At 35.0% G+C, this 19,284-nt stretch overlaps 1 protein-coding gene across 4 annotated transcripts in view; it reads right to left on the bottom strand.

The window, feature by feature from the left end:
* The window catches only part of LOC115891564 (hemicentin-1), a 602,580-nt gene that overhangs the window by 92,867 nt on the left and 490,429 nt on the right, over nucleotides 1-19,284 (bottom strand). The window lies entirely within an intron of this gene.

A 19,284-nucleotide genomic window follows, 5' to 3' on the forward strand; every position in this document is an offset into this window, starting at 1 on the left:
AGTCGACCTAGGTACCCAAACTATTTTTATTTTGATAAAAATAGTCGGCTGATGAAATGCCGGGTGTGGGAATCGAACCCACACATTGAGATTGGTAGACGAGAGTCTGTACCTCTACGCCACCGGGCACCATTGCGATATAAAAAAGCCAAAATTCCGCCACTCGTCTATACCTATACATTCCGATCTACCTACGCCTTGCCCCTCGATCCGCGTAGATCCTGAATTGCGTTGCAGTGTACAGGGTGCATCTCACTCGACGGGCGAGAAGCTCTTAGTTATAATTTTACCATTTGCGGTCAAAAAATAGCAATATAAGAAAATGTGTAGTATATTCTTCATAAGTAAACCAACTACACTAGAGTTCGAATTAATTTTGCACTTAAACTAGCGTGTAACCGCGACTTCGTTCGCGTCGAATTAATAATTTGTAATGGTGATGATAAAGCAAAGCAAGAATTAACATACAAACTGGATAAAATTTTCTCACATTTGCCAAAAATAAGCTTTAAACGTCAAATAGTTTAAGCAGAATCGTGGTTAATCAATTACTCAACTTTTTGGAACACCCTGTATGATTTTTTAAAAAATTTCAAAATATGTAAAAAAAAACAAATAAAATTATGTGTGTCCAAACGTTTTCCCGAAAGACTAACCGTTTTTTAAATAACAAATATTGTAATATTTGAGGGGCGTTTTCACCTCCTTGGAATTTGAGATTCGAGAAACCCCTCCTTATCGAACCTCAACCCCACAGTCAATCCGTTTGCCAAAAATCAGCTTTAAACGTCAAGCAGTTTAAGCAGAATCGTGATTACTCAATGATCATATTTTATGAAACACCCTGTATATATTTTTAAAAAATCTTAAAATATGTAAAACAACGAAATAAAGTATACGTGTTTAAGAGTTTTTTCGAAAAACTCACCGGTTTTTAAATAAAAAATATTCTACTATTTGAAGGTCGTTTCACCCCCTTAGAATTCGAGTTTCGAAAAATCCCTTCTTATCGAACCTCTACACCCTAAAGTCAATCCGTTTTCCAAAAATCAGCTTTTTACGTCAAGGGCTTTAAGCAGGATCGTGATTAATCAATGACCAGATTTTTCAAAACACCCTGTATACATTTTAAAAAATCTTAAAATATTTTTCTGAAAATTTTTCAGAATAAATAAACACCTAAATATTGAAACTTAATAACGTACTGAAACATACAGCGCCATAATATCTCGACCTCCGCCCGTTATGCTCGTAACAGGTTGAAAAACAATATATCTAAAACAACTGATGCGTTATTCTCCAACCTGTTTCGAACCTCCATTGACAATCGACCGATGCAGCAGCGTTCCTTTCCCACTCCGATTATCTCGACCGCCGCCCTGTTATGCTCGTAACAGGTTGAAAAACAACGTATCTAAAATGACTGGTTCACCAACACGTTGCGAGCCTCCATCGACAATCGACAGATGCAGCAGCGTTCCTTTCCCACTCCTGTTATCTCGACCGCCAGGCGTTACGCCCGCAACTGTTTCAAAAAACCTGCTTCTTTTATATCCTATTATTTTTAAGCTGTTGCAAACCCAATGCAACTATCGACGGCGTCGACCGAAGCAGCTACGTTCGCCGTAGCGCATTCCCCACTTCGTTGTCCGTTGTCTTGCCGCCTGGTCGATGGTTGACGAAATAACATGTTTTCCATCCATACTAGTTGTTTTTTGGAATTGCTTCGAACAGTATAGAATTTCGTGGCGGTGCAGAGCGCCGACTTCGTTATTCGTTTCACGAGCGGCCGATCTCTACGTGTCGTTATTTTATATCTGTTATTTTTTAGAAGTAGTAACGGTTGCGTTATGTTATTTCTAAATAATTGTTATAAAATAACAGATAGTTAAATAACAACCAATCACTAATGTTTAGACTAAATTTTCTCGAAAATAAAGACATAATTTAAAATTCCGTCACAATACGGAAATAGATTGAAGTTTTGGAGGAATTAATATCAGAAAAAAGAAGAGCGAAAAAGGAATGAGTTCATTCCAGAGCCCAGAAAGACAAAACTAAGTTAAATAATCTCACAACCCAACTAAGAAATGAAATTAAACAATTAAAAAACGATTCGATTAGCGAATTTCTGCGTAGCACTGATTCCAGCACAGGATATTTACTATGGGAAACAACAAAAAAATTTGAAAAGACTTATTATCCAAACTCCTCCAATAAAAAAAGAGAATGGAAGTTGATCAAGGAACAACGAACAAAAAGCAGAAAGATTTGCGTACCACCTTGAAGAAGTATTCCAACCTAATATGGCCAGAGGAAGACATTACATTTCCCCACGTTAGCGGAAATAAGGAAAAAGAAAAAATAAATAAAAACCAATATGAATCAAAATAATAAACTGAGTTTATAATCATCTGCTGATGATGCTAACATGGTTAGTGAAACGCGCGTCCAGTGTAAAAGTAAAAGTGTTTTGGTGTATTGTGGTGATTTAGTGTTTTTATTTTGCTGTGTAACACCAAAGGTTCCAAGCCTCAACTGTAATCAATATGAATCCAAAAAAGGCACGTTATTACTGGACACATTTTAACTACCAAGCAAAGCATTGGTCAAAATTTCTACTCCTGTTATCTATGCTTCTTTTAGATTGAAATATGTGCCATAACTTTGGAAAGTGGCCGAAGTAATAATGATCCTTAAGCCAGGAAAGCCACCCCATGAAACAACTTCAAACAACAATATCACTATTGCCGACACTATCTAAATTGTTTGAAAAACTATTACCGAAAAGGCTAAAACCAATCATCGAAGAAAAAAATCTCATTCCCAATCATCAATTTGGCTTTAGAAATCAACACTTCAGGATTGACCAGTTTCACGAGATCACGAGTGGGATTAAAAAAAGTAAAGATTTCAGTTAACGTCTCCTTTTTGCTGCTAGGGCTAATCTGGACGAGGCCTACTTTGTTTATGCGGAATCCGAACCGCGGTCCTCGGCCATATCATGGTCAATGGCCCACTTCACGATATTCAACGCTGTCAATATATAATCAGCATTTGCTTTATCAAAAAGTCTTAAAGCTAACAACTCTGGAGCAAACAAAGAAACCGAAATATTATCCAAAGATTCCAAAACAAGGTACAACGAGGTATTGTTGAAAATGTTATCGGCTTATCATCCACGGTATTGCGCCTCATGAACAAAATATACACAAAATTGTTTAAAAAATCGTCTAATTATTTATTATTTCTGGTTTATGGTAAAGTAACATTTATACTGTGGTCTGTAGCAAAGTTTAGTTTACGCATTTGGTTTTGTTTTTCTAGTTTCAATTATCTAAATCCCTGAATAATAAAAAAAGCTCATTCTCAAACTCTCTCAATCATGCTGGGTGCTAATAAAAGTATCGTTTACAGATTTATCTTAAGAACAATAAAAGAACATTGCTGTTAAATAATGTCCGTTGACCATACTTTTGTTGACATCTGGTCAATTAATAATTTTCCTAAGCGGATATATTGATAATGTTACCAGTATTACCTCATCAAGCAATACTACTGTTATATTAATCAATTAAGGCCCTAAACAAATATGTTATATATAATTTTATACAGAAAGGTCCACAGACTTCGAGACATAGGAAAAATCAAGTCCATTTAGCGTGTGTCGTAATTTTCACACCTTAAAAAGTTAGTTTTTTTTTATAGCTATAGCAACTGCAGCGACTATGAAAAAAGCTGTGTGATTTTCATAGAAAATAAGGGCACCTGTAATTCATTTGAGAATGTTATAAATCGCTAAAAGAGATTTTAAATCTCTTGGATTTCTATTAATATTAAATAAATTTTATTAAAAATTGAACTAAAATTGTTAGTATCATTAAAAACAATTCAAATTCAAAAATTGTATCAGTCAAATTCCCTCATTTAAGGTGAATATTAAAGTAAATATAAATACAGCTCATTCTAAGCTCTAATTATCTTTAAGAAAAATTTAAATCATTAGTGCAATTGGGCCTTAATGCCATTTCGAATGAATAATAGTAATAATAATGTACATTATAATAATAATAAATTTTATATCATAGTGTGTATTAAAACTACTAAAACACTTTAAAATTGGTATTATATTAACAACTTTTGTTTTTTTAATCCAAAAAAAGTAACAAATTTCTCAATCAAAATATTTGTGGTCCTGAAAAGGACCATTGTTTTCCCATGTTCGTCAAGGTAGGTAATGGGTAAACGGGAAAAAAAACAGGATAATGAAATTTAAAAAATTACAAAAATTGTTCAAAAGTGCCTCCCTCTTGCATTAAACAATAACCCAAACGATCATAAAATCCCCTCCTCACATTGAATAACATATCAGGGGTGACAGTGTCAAAGGCATTAAATATTTTCTGCCTTAACTGCTCCAAGTTTTGAATTTCTTCATGGCCGTAAATTTTAGATTTTATGTACCCCCATAAAAAGAAATCATTCATCGAGAAGTCAGGTGAAATTAAACGTCAGTCTAAACAAAACTGTCATTTTTGAAAACTTGTCAAAATTTGGACACACGCTAAATGGACTTGATTTTCCTATGTCTCGAAGTCTGTGGACTTTTCTGTATACTAATTCATTGTAATAAAATTAAATCATAAAAATATTCTAATTATATTCCTGCAGTTTAAGTGAAAAGTTTTGTTCCTAAATATCTTCTGTACATACCGTATGATCGAAAAAAAAATGGCGTCAGCGATGGCTATGAAATTAAAATCGCTGTCATTTTATATGTAAATTTATATGGGAAATATGTTATGGATCGTCATCATTTGTGTCATCATTTCCCAGCCAACTGGACGCCGTTTTTTTTTTCGATCATGCGGTATAATAAACGCGTGTTCAAATATTAATTCTGTGGAATGTACAGGGTGCTACAAATTCGAGGTACGGAGATGGTTTGGTTTGGTTGGCAAAGTTGCGCTTTGAGATGTTTACCAAGATGCCATCAAAAAAGTTTTAAAAATTTTAAGGATTGCTGAGTTTTTTGGAAAAAACGGATTTTTTTGAAAATCAGTTTTATTTTTTCCTGTCGTTACTTTTTAGAAAATGAAAAAACTAATTGCACTTTCTCATAGCCACTTTATTAGGACTATCAGATAGTATTTTTAGATCTTCAAATTAGCTGATAATTTGTGAGATACGCATTTTACGGATCTGCATATTTTATTTCAGTTTTTGAGAGGACTAGGTCTCCTGAGTACAATGATATGCCACACTTTATACTTTTCTTTGTTTGTGGTACCTTAACAACAACAAAATTATTTAATTATTATTTAGTATAATTTCAAGTCCTACTCTGGTTTTATAAATTATTTAATTTAATTATATTCATCGCAACAAATATAGATCAGCGCTAATTAATATTGAAAAAGGAAAATTGAGCCAATTGAAAGATTCAAATAAATAATATCCAGGTCAGCAATTTAAAGATATTATTTTTAACTTTTTTTATTGTGAATTTGAAATCTCAGTGTATGATCTAATAATTTGCATAATATTAATCGTAGTTATTGTAAATAAATCAACTTCTACAAACTTGTTTGTAATATTCTACAAGTTCGAAAGGGTTAGTACTCTTCCTATTGCACAAATTTATTATTCGTTCAATTCTATTTATAGCTTTTTGAACATATATCTTCTTCTTATACTTCCAAATGAAACACCCCACCCCTGCTGTACCATTTCCTATCCATCTTCAGGGGAAATGATTCGATTGTTTGATGTTTATATCATATTGTTACGGATTCCGTGGGTCCACTATTTAAACTCACTATAAAATACTTAACGAATTTATTTGTCTCACTCTGTACATACAACTTATACTTTTTACAACACAATTTATGCAACTACTATTACTCTAACGGTATTTCGCGGTATTATCAAACTTCAGATTTCAGACTATTTTCAGACTGCTCCAACTGTGAAAGCGCGGGCCTTATATACCCCCTGGCGATGGTTTCTGGAATTTTCTAAAGAATTCTGTAATTTTCTTTTACTTTCTGTCGAATTCGCCAGGTTCCTCAATGCACCGTTGCGGTTATGCAACCAGTAATACACCTTGGCCTTAACAATATTATATTTATATTATTTATTTTATATTATTTTTTATTGCATTTGATTTCCCGTATTCAATGTTTTACCCCACGTCATTGTTAAGTTTGAAGGCTTATCAATATTGTGACGATGGATAGATTAAATATTAAAAAAAAACAGAGCCGGACTTGAAATTAATTTAAATAAATTGTGTTCAAATATCCGAAACAAAAAAAGTATCAAGTGTGGCATATCATTTTACTCAGGAGACCGAGTTCTTTCAAAAACTGAAATAAAAAATGCAGGTCCGTATTTAAAAAAAATGAGTCGGCCTCTGTATACTAGATAGCCCTAATAAACTGGCTATGAGAATGCGCAATTCGTTTTTGGATTTTCTAAAAAGTAACGACAGGAAAAAATAAAATTGATTTTCAAAAATATCCGTTTATTCCAAAAAACTCAGCAATCCTTGACATTTTTAAAACTTTTTTGATTGCGTCTTAATGAACATCCGAAAGCGCAATTTTGCCCAAAATAAACCATCTTCGTATCTATTACGGTTACCGGGATACCAATGCTCGTACCTCGAATTTGTAGCACCCTGTATATCAATATAACATAAAACGAGATGTAATAAACGAACTATCATCGTAACAACAGCTATTTTAGAAACGTCTAGGTTTACTTATTTCATTGAGATTTATGAAAAAAAATCCTTTGCCTTGGATGCAGATACCGCCACGCTTTGGAAATAGCTCAAAACAAAACAAAATTGAACGAGGCAACAAAAAACGCCAAAAAAATCACCCCCGCCCTCCTCACGAGTAGTTTTCAGGCGCTTTTAAGAATCGAAAGTAGGCCGAGGCAAACCGAAGTGGGTCAAGACAACTGTAAATAAATCAAAATGCGTCAAAGTTTGGCGACGAAATACGACCTTGACATGTTTCGAATTGTTTCTCGCATAGTGTAGACGCTGTTTTAGGATTTAGCTAGTTCACATTTGATAACTGTCGTTAATAATAAAATTTCCAAATTAGAAACAATGTCAGTCAAAGAAGATGCTTTCAACCTTTAACCAAATATTTAGTTAGATACTCGTATTAAGTAAAAGATACAGATTTAGTCATGATCTGAAAATGTCAGTATGATAGAGAAAAAACATATTTTTTCTTGAAATAAAATAGGACCTATTTGTAATTCTCGAGAGGCTCCGGGGTTTCACCATTAATTCTACAGAGGGAAAGAAGCGCAACTTAATAAAACGCAAACGGGGGAGGTCGAAGTAACGTATGGCCTACGGGGCTAAACACTACACCAACACTAATAAATTTCAACAGATGGGGAGCGCGTTTTGTAATATTGCATGTCGCAGGAAATATTTTAAGTTCTTTCGTTTTTACTCGGAGACGCACGGTTTCCGCAATTCTTCTTCTCTATAAGTAGGAAAAAAAAAGGAAATACATTAATCTTGGGGAGTGTGTTGGTCGCACGCAACTGTCTGTCGAAACGGTCTAAAGTTTCTATCGTTGCTAAGTATTTGTGTAAATTTATTTGTAAACAAGGAAACATTTATAGTTGAAAAGGTACGGGGGATAATGGATTAAGTTTTGTAATCGATTATAGTGGAGCGATGCATCACTTATTGACAGAACTTACAGTATGTCCCCGGATTGTTTTTATAAAAGAATTTTTTTTTATTATTGACATTTTGATAAAAATTCATTCTTCATAAAAAATTTAGCTTCATTTAAAATTGTTAATCCCATTTATGCTTTTATACAAATATCTATACCATTCTAGAGAAAATAAAAAATAAAAACATAAAAATGTAGTTAATAAGTAATACAAATTCAAAGGCGGTAATATAATTTCGATATCATTCTTTGATAAGTTGTTATAATTAATTTTGATTAAGGTCATATTTTTTCATGTTGTTAGTATCACATTTTCCAATAATTATTATCACCCTTTCCGTAGCATTGAACTAAATAGATTTTATGCTTCTTTAACATTTTTAAACACCAAAAAATATGACGTTAATTAAAATTCTGTCAATAAAAATCTATCAAAGAATGAAAAAGAAATTATATTACCATGGAAACGCGTTTTGATTTTTAGGACTTAAGCTTCATTCAGAACATCGCAATTAGTGGAATAAATTAGTGGTTTCAACTACACTTTATACTTTTTAGTTTACGATCATTCACAATGTCAAAAAACACAATTAAAATTAATAGAATACCCTAGGAACAGCTTGCGGTAGTCAGTTTTATCCATAGAGATTAGTTTTGTAAAACAATAAACTCTTGATTTCTAACCACATTTTGTATTTTGTCTTGATGTATGATAATCAAAAGCCAAAATGACATTCCTCGCAAATTTTGTAAGTATAATTAGTGGAACAGTTAACAGTTTGGTAACTTTTTCCACTAATTGAAATTTCCTGCCGCTAATTTTGACGTTCTGAATGCTTACATTCAAATTAGAGGAACAAACTCTTACGCTAATTGAAACCACTAATTGCGAGGTTCTGAATGAACCTTTAGGCAAAAATTCAACTACATTTTCATTTTATTTTATTTTCTCTGAAATATATGGTGTTGATATTTAGAAAAGTCTTCTTCTTCTTCTTCTCGTCACGTCACGTAAACTCTCTAAGAATATGGTGACATCACGTCTCAATTGTCCGGATCGTTGTTCTCCATCCCTCTCTATCTTGAGCGGCTATAAAAGCCTCTTGCAGGCCGTGACGTTCTTTGGTTTGGTCCACCCAGCGTGTCGGAGATCTTTCTCTTGGTCTGGGAATCCACGCCATCTTGGGGATGTATGGTGTAGTGTTCCTAGAGGTAGCACCTCTTGGGTGATGACGACCACTTCTACTTTGGTAGTTGGACATTGACCCATTTGGTCCTCGTGACATTCACAACTCCCACTAGTGGCCCCAAGAAGCTGTTGTGCACGCAGCGGTCATATCCCGGTAAACTGCTTTGGTCGGCAGGCTAAACCTAGTTAGGGGGATACAGTTTACTGAATGTATCTGGTAATTTCCCTAGATAGTCTCATCTACAGTGTACAAGACTACTATAGCATGGACAACGAACAAAGTGGATAGGCATATGGTAGCAGAGCTGCGGTTTAAAGCTCAAAGGGCGAATATAGAGACTCAAATATATTTCGGACTAGACTAAAGGACACCCTCTTCTCCTTAAGGCAGATGAACTGAATAAAGAGTCAACGGCGTGAGGATCAGGCAGGCAATGCGAAACCACCTGATTATATTCATTTGGAAAAGTATAAACGTGATTAACCATTTTAGAAGAAGCAAACATTTTTATGAAGAATGCATTTTTCTCAAAACATCAAAAATAAAAAAAGTTTTTCCTCTTGTAAAGACAATCCGGGAACATACTGTTATATTAGAATCATTTTTTACAGGCCTGGATAACACGATCTTCGCTTATGCGGACGATCTAGCCCTCTTAATAACTATATCCACCTATAGGCCAGTCGGTACGGCGTTTTAAATAGGCCTAGGTGGAAATAATTAGGGACAAGCTGTATTATTTTTTATTTTCTTTGTTTTGATGTGCTGAATGATATATTCAATTTGCACGGTCTGTCGATCTCGGATTTGGCCGCCATTTTGAAAAAGTCGATATAAAAACTAAATTTTTATGGATTTTTTAAAATATCTCGGTCTGGGTGCATTGTAGAAAAAAAATGGAGGTAACCAAAAATAAAGCAAATTAAATTCTCTACAAAAAAGGTTCTATTAATTATTCAGGTTCAAAAATGAAGGAATGCATGAATGAAGGAATTTTAGTAAAACAGGCGTTATAAAATGCTGACACTCTAATTATTAATACAGCTCTTGATATGTCAAACAAGTTTGGATCAGTGGTGATAGTAGGTGAAGACACTGATTTACTGGTTATACTTACTGCACTATGCGAGTCTCAGAATAACATCTACTTTTTAAAGGAAGGAAAGGGAAAAGCTGGAAATACCCTCTATTCACTCTCTGCATCAATATTGGACACGGCTGTGAAAGAAAACATTTTGTTTTTACATGCGTTTAGTGGGTGCGACACCACTTCAGCAATTTACAAGCAGGTAAAATGAAGTTCCTTAAGGTTTTCAGAAATCAGACAAGTTTGAAAACTACCATTTACTGTTTTAGAGACCTAATGCAACTCCAGAAAGCATAGCCATATTTGGAATTCAATTTCTTCTTGTACTTTATGGGTCAAAGAGCGACGACACATCACTACGCATCTATAGACATCGATTTTTTGCGCAATCTATAACAAAGAGTTTATTTAATCTTGCATCCCTTCCTCCAACCGAAGATGCGGCTCGCAGGCACTCATTTCGTACATACCTACAAGTGCAAAAATGGTACGGTAACGAAAAAATACCCACTGACTGGGGTTGGAAGCAGTCTTCCAATGGACTTATACCGACTCCTACGCTGCAAGACGCCGGTCCCCAAGAGTTATTAAAGATGATTTCTTGTAAATGCATAAAAGGTTGCAACACAGCCTGCAGCTGCAGAAAAGCAGGATTACACTGTTCGGTAGTGTGCAGTTCGTGCCAGGGAAGAACGTGTTCAAATTCTGAAATAACGCTAGAAGATCCAGGGGACGACGAAGAAATCGATTCTTAGAAGAATTAATGACCAACGAAAATAAGACATAGACATTGAACAAGAACCAGATGAACAGTTTGATGAAGAATATATTGATGAGTCAATTGATTAACCTTCTACGTCAACAAAAAGGCAGACGGTGAAAATACATACTTATAATATCATGACATATGGATATAAAAATAGAACATTTGCAACGGCAAGAAAGTGGATTAGGCCTATAGGGGAAACCACTTAAAAAAAGTTCGCCGAGTGCACTACCGCCAGGTGGTGTGGAAACGAGCACAAGAAAAACACAAATGTGTACTGTAACACAAACACAAATTATTCAAATTTACATAGAATCAGTTTCCCATATTAAATGAACCACTAGAAAATATATGCTTGGTATTTAAGCGCCTGTATCTCGTTAACCTGTTCTTGCACAAAATCGGTGAATAGGACCTTTTTTAGAGAATTTAAATAGCTTTCTTTTTGGTCTCTTACAAATTTTCTGTACAGTGCACCCAGACCGAGTTATTTAAAAAAAAACCATAAAAATGTCATAATTTGACAGGATTTTCCAAATCCGGGATCGATAGACCGTGCAAATTTAGTAGATTATTCAACAAAGCAAAACAAAGAGAATAAGTGTTATTGCAGCTTGCCCCTAATTATTTCCACCTAAAACCACTTGTCGACTGGTCTACTACACGATCCTTGAAGAAAATATTCAGACGGCTGCGCTAGCGATTAAAAATAAAAAAAGACAGAAAAAACTGAGCTGGTCATTCTCGTTGGAAAACGCAAAGCAAAGGATATAAGCATAAAGCTGGATAACTTAGTTATAAAACCTCAAAAGAAGGTTAAATACATGGGGGTTTGGTTCGACTCGGGCATGCAAGTGACCTCACACGTCACAGAAATCAGGGATAAAACCACTGGCATCATCCAGCATCTGACTAGAATAACTCCCAATATCGGAGGACCGATGCATGCGCTTCAAGCATTACGAAAACATGCTAGAAAGGATAAATAGAAAGTTAGCACTCAGAGTTTCAGCGGCTTACTGCACATGTCCAACAATAGCGGTACTGTGTCTTGCTAAGATACCTCCGATCAGTCTACTGATCCAGGAAAGAAACCAAATAAATAAAAATGGAACTTCCTTCTAGCGGATGGACAAAAACTTTCATACTCAATAAAGACAGAATAAAATGCGACCAAGCAAACACGGACTACTACATCACGCAAGCCATGACTGGCCATGGAGTTTTTGGCGAGTATCTGTATAGGATTCGCAAGGCTGACTCTCCTACATGCTGGTATTGCGAGGCGTCAGATTGGGCTATCCCAAATACGTTTAAATAAAATATACGACGGCCTCCCTATAAGAGCAATAAGAGGATTTACGTCCAGTATTGAAGGACAGAAAATCGAGTCTGAATGGTTTCAGGACATAAGTTCATTCTTGTTTAATCAAACCTCCTACAACACAAGGATAGACTTATGTAGGAAATGCATTGAAATTCTATAGCCATCCTTCAATATCGGGACATGAATTTAAGCGGTACCCTCCGTATATTTTATTTAAACGTATTTGGGCTAACCATACACTATTTGAGTGTCACGCGCACGAAGATACGGGAAAACGCAGAAACAGTATGTGGTACGAAGATTACTAGAGTAAACGTCGGAAACCTTCTAAATCATCGAGCGATAATATCGAAGCGATTTGCGACATGTTAAGGAACATTACGAAGAAAAAGGCGAAGGACGAAAAAGACAAGATCTGAGTACAGACAAGACCAACATAGAAGAATGATGAAATGCCTTTGGCGGTACCGAGATTGGCGAGCTTAGAGCACAGTAGGCCCTCTCGCATGAGGGAGATCCCCACACTCTAGCCCTAAAGGCGTTTCCCATCTATAAAAAAAAGAATCATTTTTTAAGTAAGAAATAAAATCAATCCTTTCTATATTATGTATTAGTCGTAGCAACTTTTTAAGAATTAATGGTTCCAGTGTCTCGTAGGAATTACAAATTGGAGACCTCTTTTTCGAAAAATGTTTATTCCCTGCATTTTCATCTCGTTCTTTCCCTTCCCTCTTTAGCTAAACGAATAAGAGGGCTCCAGAGTAGTTACTTATACGCTGAGCGTCGTTTATTTGGGAACTAACATATGTCCTGGGCCGGTTAAACCCCCTTGTGCTAAATTCGCCAACGGGGAGCAAGAAATTGTCGGTCGGTGCGCTTTAATTAAAGTAATACTTAACGAAAATTAAGCGTTTTATTTATTAGACGCTCGGAATTGGCAGGAGTTTAACACGAATAATTATTGCGTTGGTATATTAGCCAGATTATTAATACCTTTTAAAACTTTCTAATCTTCTTTAAGTTCTTAAAATTTTTTAGTAATTATAATAAAATCAATATGTAATACCGGTGATCGAATAAAAAGATAAGACATACTAGAAAGATTTTGTTCTATTTTTGTTGTTTTTAGCCTGACTGTGCGACACTGTTGCCAGTAACTTCTCGGACTTCGTTATTGCTTTAATCAAAGATTGCACCAAAATATTACAATAAGAGCAGGTACTGTTTGACCAGCGGATCTGAAGCTACGGAAGGAATGCGACAAAAAAAATCGATATTGCCACGTTTATCTATAAAATTGCAAAATTGCCAGACATGAACTATAAATTTAATATATTTTTATTATATATAATGTGTTTAGCATATATTCTGACGTATATTACTAAGGAATTTTAGCGTAGTTCACATATTGTTCGATATGTTTTATTTAATAACTTATTTCTTTCATTCTGTATAATCTGCTTATTATGAAAGTTGAAGATTTTTCAACGATATCATTGGCAAACCGGCATCGCCGCGCATGGCCGCTTATTCATCGAACATGATTGGCGAGAGTACGTCACAGGATTTGTTACCACGCGGTTGCCATGGCCTTTACGCCTTTCCTATTCGCTTGCTTTATCCCCAACTTCACGGTCTCCTCTGAAAAGAGTAGGAATATTGAATACTATTGAAATATCCAGTGGCGGTGTCATTTTTTTGATCATTATTACTTTATTTCATTATTTTATACCGGTTATCCTAAACTTTATTCCTATATTTTTTGTATATTTGATAGTTAAGTTGTGTTTTATTGTTTTGTTATCTTGTTATAATGTTTTTCGTTCGTAGTTTTTAATTATTAATATCAAGTTTGATCGTATATTTGTGTTTTAAAACGAATAAATTTGTTAAGGGTAAGACGCTACATAGTCAGACAAGAGAAATAATAGCTAATTTATATAGGTAAGTTAATAATAACGTGGATGAAATCTCATTTGGTGTATTTCCTTGTGTTCATAATAGGGTTTGCGATGAAGAAGCTACAGAGAGTTCGCTTGAGTTGCCGCTTAAACGTAAACTTGAGCGGATATTTCTTTATACCGGAGTTAGCGTATCGGCTATAAAAAAATTCACACAGAAGATAAAAAAAAGGCTGAAAACTAACCCCGATAAAATGATATCCTCTCTGGAAAGAAACGACCACGTGAGACTGCTGTCGAAAAGCTCGACGACTTTTTCGAAGTGGTCAGGAATTTGATAAATAGATTTTATCTCGAATTCAAACTCGTCCCCACAATTAGAAAGCTTTTGCAAAAATTGCAGGAAGAAGCGAATTTTCCTTTTGCAGGGAAACGCTTAGGGGGTTATTAAAATCAAATGAATTTTTTTGGCGTAAATGTTAAAATAACAGATAAATATTAATGGAGCGGCCCATTATATTGCAGAGAGATATAAATATATACGCGAAATTCGAAAATATAGCCAAGTATTATCTATTTGGATGAAACATATGGGTAGACAATGACCTAACCTTTAAAAACTGCTGGCGGAGCGATACCATATCTGGTGTAATAGGCAATATTGGATCTACTGGTGAGTAAAATTATGTTTTGTTTGCGCTTCCAAAGTTAACTATTTTCAAGATTTTTTTTTGCTGGAAATAGTTATATCTAAAATTATCTATTATAGAAAAAAATATAGTTAGTACAGATATATAAATAAATATACCTCAAGACTCAGTCTTGTTCATCTGCTGATGGCAGACATGGTTAGCGAAACGTGCGTCCAGTGTAAAATTAAAAGTGTTTTGGTGTATTGTACTGATTTAGTGTTTTATTTTGCTGTGTAACACCAAAGGTTCGAACCCCCAGCTGTAATTATTTCTTCTATTATATTAACAACACAATAATAAAACGATTCAAAATATTTGAGGGAGCTTTAATAAAAGCTTTAAGAGTTTATCTGCTAACTCAACAGTAACGATTCAAACAGCATAAAGTTTTTTGAAAAAAATTATTAACCTGAGTATTATATTTATGATACACATTATTTTCATATAACACCGTACGCCCATGTTTCTTTTATGAATGAAATTGGGCGTGTTTTGTTTACAACTGCGTTCCCCTGCCGATACCCTGTAGCTACAGATCCGTTGGTCACACTATAGTGTAGGGAGCTTTGTACACTTGTTAGATATATTTTGAGTATTTTGTCGTATATTCTGCGGTGTGTATAAGAAAAGCATAGAAGTGTGTCTGTATTACAGGATTAAAGACAATGAGAAAGCTAGACAAGGAACAAGCTTTAAGCATATTAAAGTTTACGACCTGAAACTACATTTGAAACTAGAAATGAGACGAGCACAGACAGTTAGTGCCCGGGTAATTCATTACTAAAAATTTATTGCAACCAATCATACAGCAAAATAGCCAATTATCTGCTGGTTTTAATCATGACTAGTGTTCTTACTGTCTTGTAAAAAGACTGGTAGCAATATTAATGTAGTATTCATTTTACATATACAAGGTGGCCCATCGAAAACGTTCCGCAAGGCATAACGGCCAGGGTAATTTTTTTTCAGAAAATTCAAAAACACGTCAATTTTGTTTGTGAGGGGGACAACTTTTGCCCCAAAAATGATTGCAAAATCTTCGACCCTCTAAGCGGGGGTGTCATCCTCCAATTTTTTTCAAATGGAAAGGAGAGTCAAGTGGTACCGCAATGAAAAGGGCTTTCTATTTTCTATACTTTCCGGCTTCGTTTTTGAAAATCGGTCGAGTAATTGAGAAAATATGAAGGATTTAAATTTGAAAAGTTTATTTGAACATTTTTCAGAATAAATGATAAGGGTAAATTCCTTCGACCAATTTGCTGTTTTTTCTTATTATTTCTAGATGTTTACGCCTTTTTTCACTTGCCACAAGTTTGAACGATCAGGTGCGGTAGTTGCTAGATAGCTGTTCTGTGACTTGTGCGTTGAAGTTCTTCTCAATATCGTTAAACTTTTTAACAATTATTATGGGGTACTCGCTTGCAGAAAAAGTGGAAATAATCGAACTTTATTTTAAAAATAATGAATGTAGCAATCGGGTTGCGCAGATATTTTCAATGAACGCCATCCTGACAAACACCTTTATGGCAAAATTGTTCGCGAGTTAGTAGCAAAATTTCGCGAAACTGGTTCCGTTATGAATAAAAAGAGGCAGATGGAAAATCCTGTAGTAAATGAAGCTATGGAGGTATTCGTATTGGGCCAAGTTTCCATGGATTGTACGCTGAGTACAAGAAAATTAGCCAATGAGACCGGCGTCAATCGTACAAATGCTCAAAGGATATTAAAAAAACACAAGTTCTACCCGTACAAAATTCAGTTGGTACAAGAACTCAACGAAGACAATTTTGATCGTTGCTTGCAATTTTGTAAAACTATGAGTGAACGAGTGGCGAGTGATAATAATTTCCTATTTAATGTGTGTTTCTCGGATGAGTACCTACTTTCTTTTTGAACCATGTAGTTAATCGGCACAACTGTCGGTACTGGGCCGAGGACAACCCCAGGGTTTTTCACGAGGTGCACACACAAAACCCTCAGAAATTGAATAAAATTCTATTGTGGGTCAGTTTAACGATATTGAGAAGAACTTCAACGCACAAGTCACAGAACAGCTATCTAGCAACTACCGCACCTGATCGTTCAACCTTGTGGCAAGTGAAAAAATGCGTAAACATCTAGAAATAATAAGAAAAAAACTCAAATTGGTCGAAGGAATTTATCCTTTTATATAAACTTTTTAAATTTCAATCCTTCATATTTTCTCAATGACTCGACCGATTTTCAAAAACGAAGCGGGGAAATATAGAGAATAGAAAGCTCTTTTCATTGCGGCGCTACTTGCCCCCCCCCTTCCCATTTAAAAAAAGTTGGGGGATGACACCCCCGCTCAGAGGGTTGAAGATTTTGTAATCATTTTTGGGGCAAAAGTTGTCCCCCCATAAACAAAATTAACGTGTTTTTGGATTTTTTGAAAAAAAACAATACTCTGGCCGTTATGCCTTGCGGGACGTTTTCGATGGGCCACCCTGTATGTTACAGTTAAAAGCTGGATGGGGGGGGATGGTAGGGGTGGTTAAACGTTCCCATACAGTGCCACAGTTAAACCCTGTTTAGCCATAGGTTAGTTACACTGACTTCTCCCGTTTGCCCTTTCCCGAATTGCGCTCTTTACTAAGAATTAAGAGTCAGACACCGGAGTGTCTCATTCGTCGGAATTAGAAATAAACCGTCCTCCTGTTTGTTTTCTTTTTTAACCGCTGGAAAATAGACGTCCGTAGTTTTGTCCCTTGTACACTGTGTCGCTATTTGGGAACAGTAACATAATATGTCACGGGTCGGTGTTAAATACTTTGGGAAAATTTCCACAGTTGTTTACAATATTATTGCCGCTAAGTGAACTCTAATTAAAATTAATACCTTAATTAAAATTAAATTTTCCCTTTATTTAGAGCTGAGGGTTTTGATGTGGTTTACTGTTACGTTGGACATTATAATAATTTAAAAATCTAAAATTAAACTAATATAGTCTTTTTCTGTTTATATTATACAGTGACCTAAAACAGTGCGTCGAAAATTTATAGCTCCTATAATAAAGAGTATACTGTTTTCTTGTAAGTAGAGACCTAGGACGGATTTCAGGAAAACATGTTCAGTTGTACAGGGTGTGTCAAAAAAAGTGTAAGGGAATAAGGGTAGATTTTGTAAATAGAACAATCTGTCTATTACTGAATTGTCAGGTCCGTTTCTTAGTACCTGTAACAGTTTCTTAGTACCTGTAACACAAACTTGTACTATTCCATCAGGTGTGTCAAAAAAAGTGTGAGGGAATAAAGGTAAATTTTTAAATAGAACAGTCTGTCTATTATTGAATTATATAGTCCATTCCTGATCATTTGTGACACAAACTTGTACTATTTCATCTGCGTGAAGCTGTATATGTTACTGTGAAAATCCAAAATCCGTGAATATGTCAAGGTTCAAAATTAAACTAACATATTCGTTTAGTGTTTATATTATAAAGGGTCCTACAACAGTGCTAGAAGAATCTATAGCTCCTATAATAAAGAGTGTATTGATTTCATATAAGTGGAGACATAAATTGTATACTAGGATATATTACAAGAAAATATGTTCAGTTGTACAAGGTCTTTCAAAAAAGTGTTAGGGAGTGAGGGTGGATTTTTTAAATAGAACAATTTGTCTTCTATTGAATTGCCGAGTTCGTTCCTTAGCACCTGTAACACAAACTTGTAGTATTTGATCTGCGTGAAGCCTGTATATGTTACTGTGAAAGTCTGAAATCTAGTGAATGTCAAGATACTCAGGTAAAGGTCAATATTCTCCAAGTTACGTGACGCAGGTCGTTATTGTCGAAGAAGTCTCAAAAATTCACATCGGAGAAGCCAAGTACTCATAAATACAAACGATAAAAAAACACGAGATAAATTTTCCTACGACATGCATTTGTTAAATGAGACTCAGTATCAGCTTAAATTCATTATTGTAGTGCGGCAGTTTAACCCTGTTTGGCCATACGTTACACTGACTTCTTCCGTTTGCCTTTTCCTGAATTGTGCTCTTTGCTAAGGATTAATAGCGAGACATTGGAGTCTCGTCGGAATTATAAATAAACCGTCCTCCTGTTTTATTTCTTCGTTTTTGTTTTCATTTTTCACTGCTGGAAAATAGACGACCGTGGTTTTGTTCCTTGTAAACTGTGTCGCTTATTTGGGAACAGTAGCATATGTCATGGGTCGGTTTTAAATACTTTGGGAAATTTGCCACATTTGTTTACAATATTATTGCCGCTCTGGGAACTCTAATTAAAATTAATCCTTAACTAAAATTAAATTTCCTTTTTATTCAGACCTCGAGATTTTGATTGAGATTGAGAAATTAAACCAACATATTCGTTTAATGTTTATTTTATAAAGGGTCCTACAACAGTGCTTAGAGAATCTATAGTTCCTCTAATAAAGAGTGTATTGATTTCATTTAAGCGGAGACATAAATTGTGTACTTGGATATATTACAGGAAAATATGTTCAGTTGTACAAGTTGTTGAAAAAAAGTGTGTGGGTGTAAGGGTGGATTTTTTCAATAGAACAATTTGTCTATTATTGAATTGCCGTCTCCGTTCTTTAGCATCTGTAACACAAAGTTG

Source organism: Sitophilus oryzae, unplaced genomic scaffold, assembly GCF_002938485.1.
Source record: "Sitophilus oryzae breed Bouriz unplaced genomic scaffold, Soryzae_2.0 scaffold_1185_pilon_pilon, whole genome shotgun sequence".
In the NCBI taxonomy this organism is placed as follows: domain Eukaryota; kingdom Metazoa; phylum Arthropoda; class Insecta; order Coleoptera; family Curculionidae; genus Sitophilus; species Sitophilus oryzae.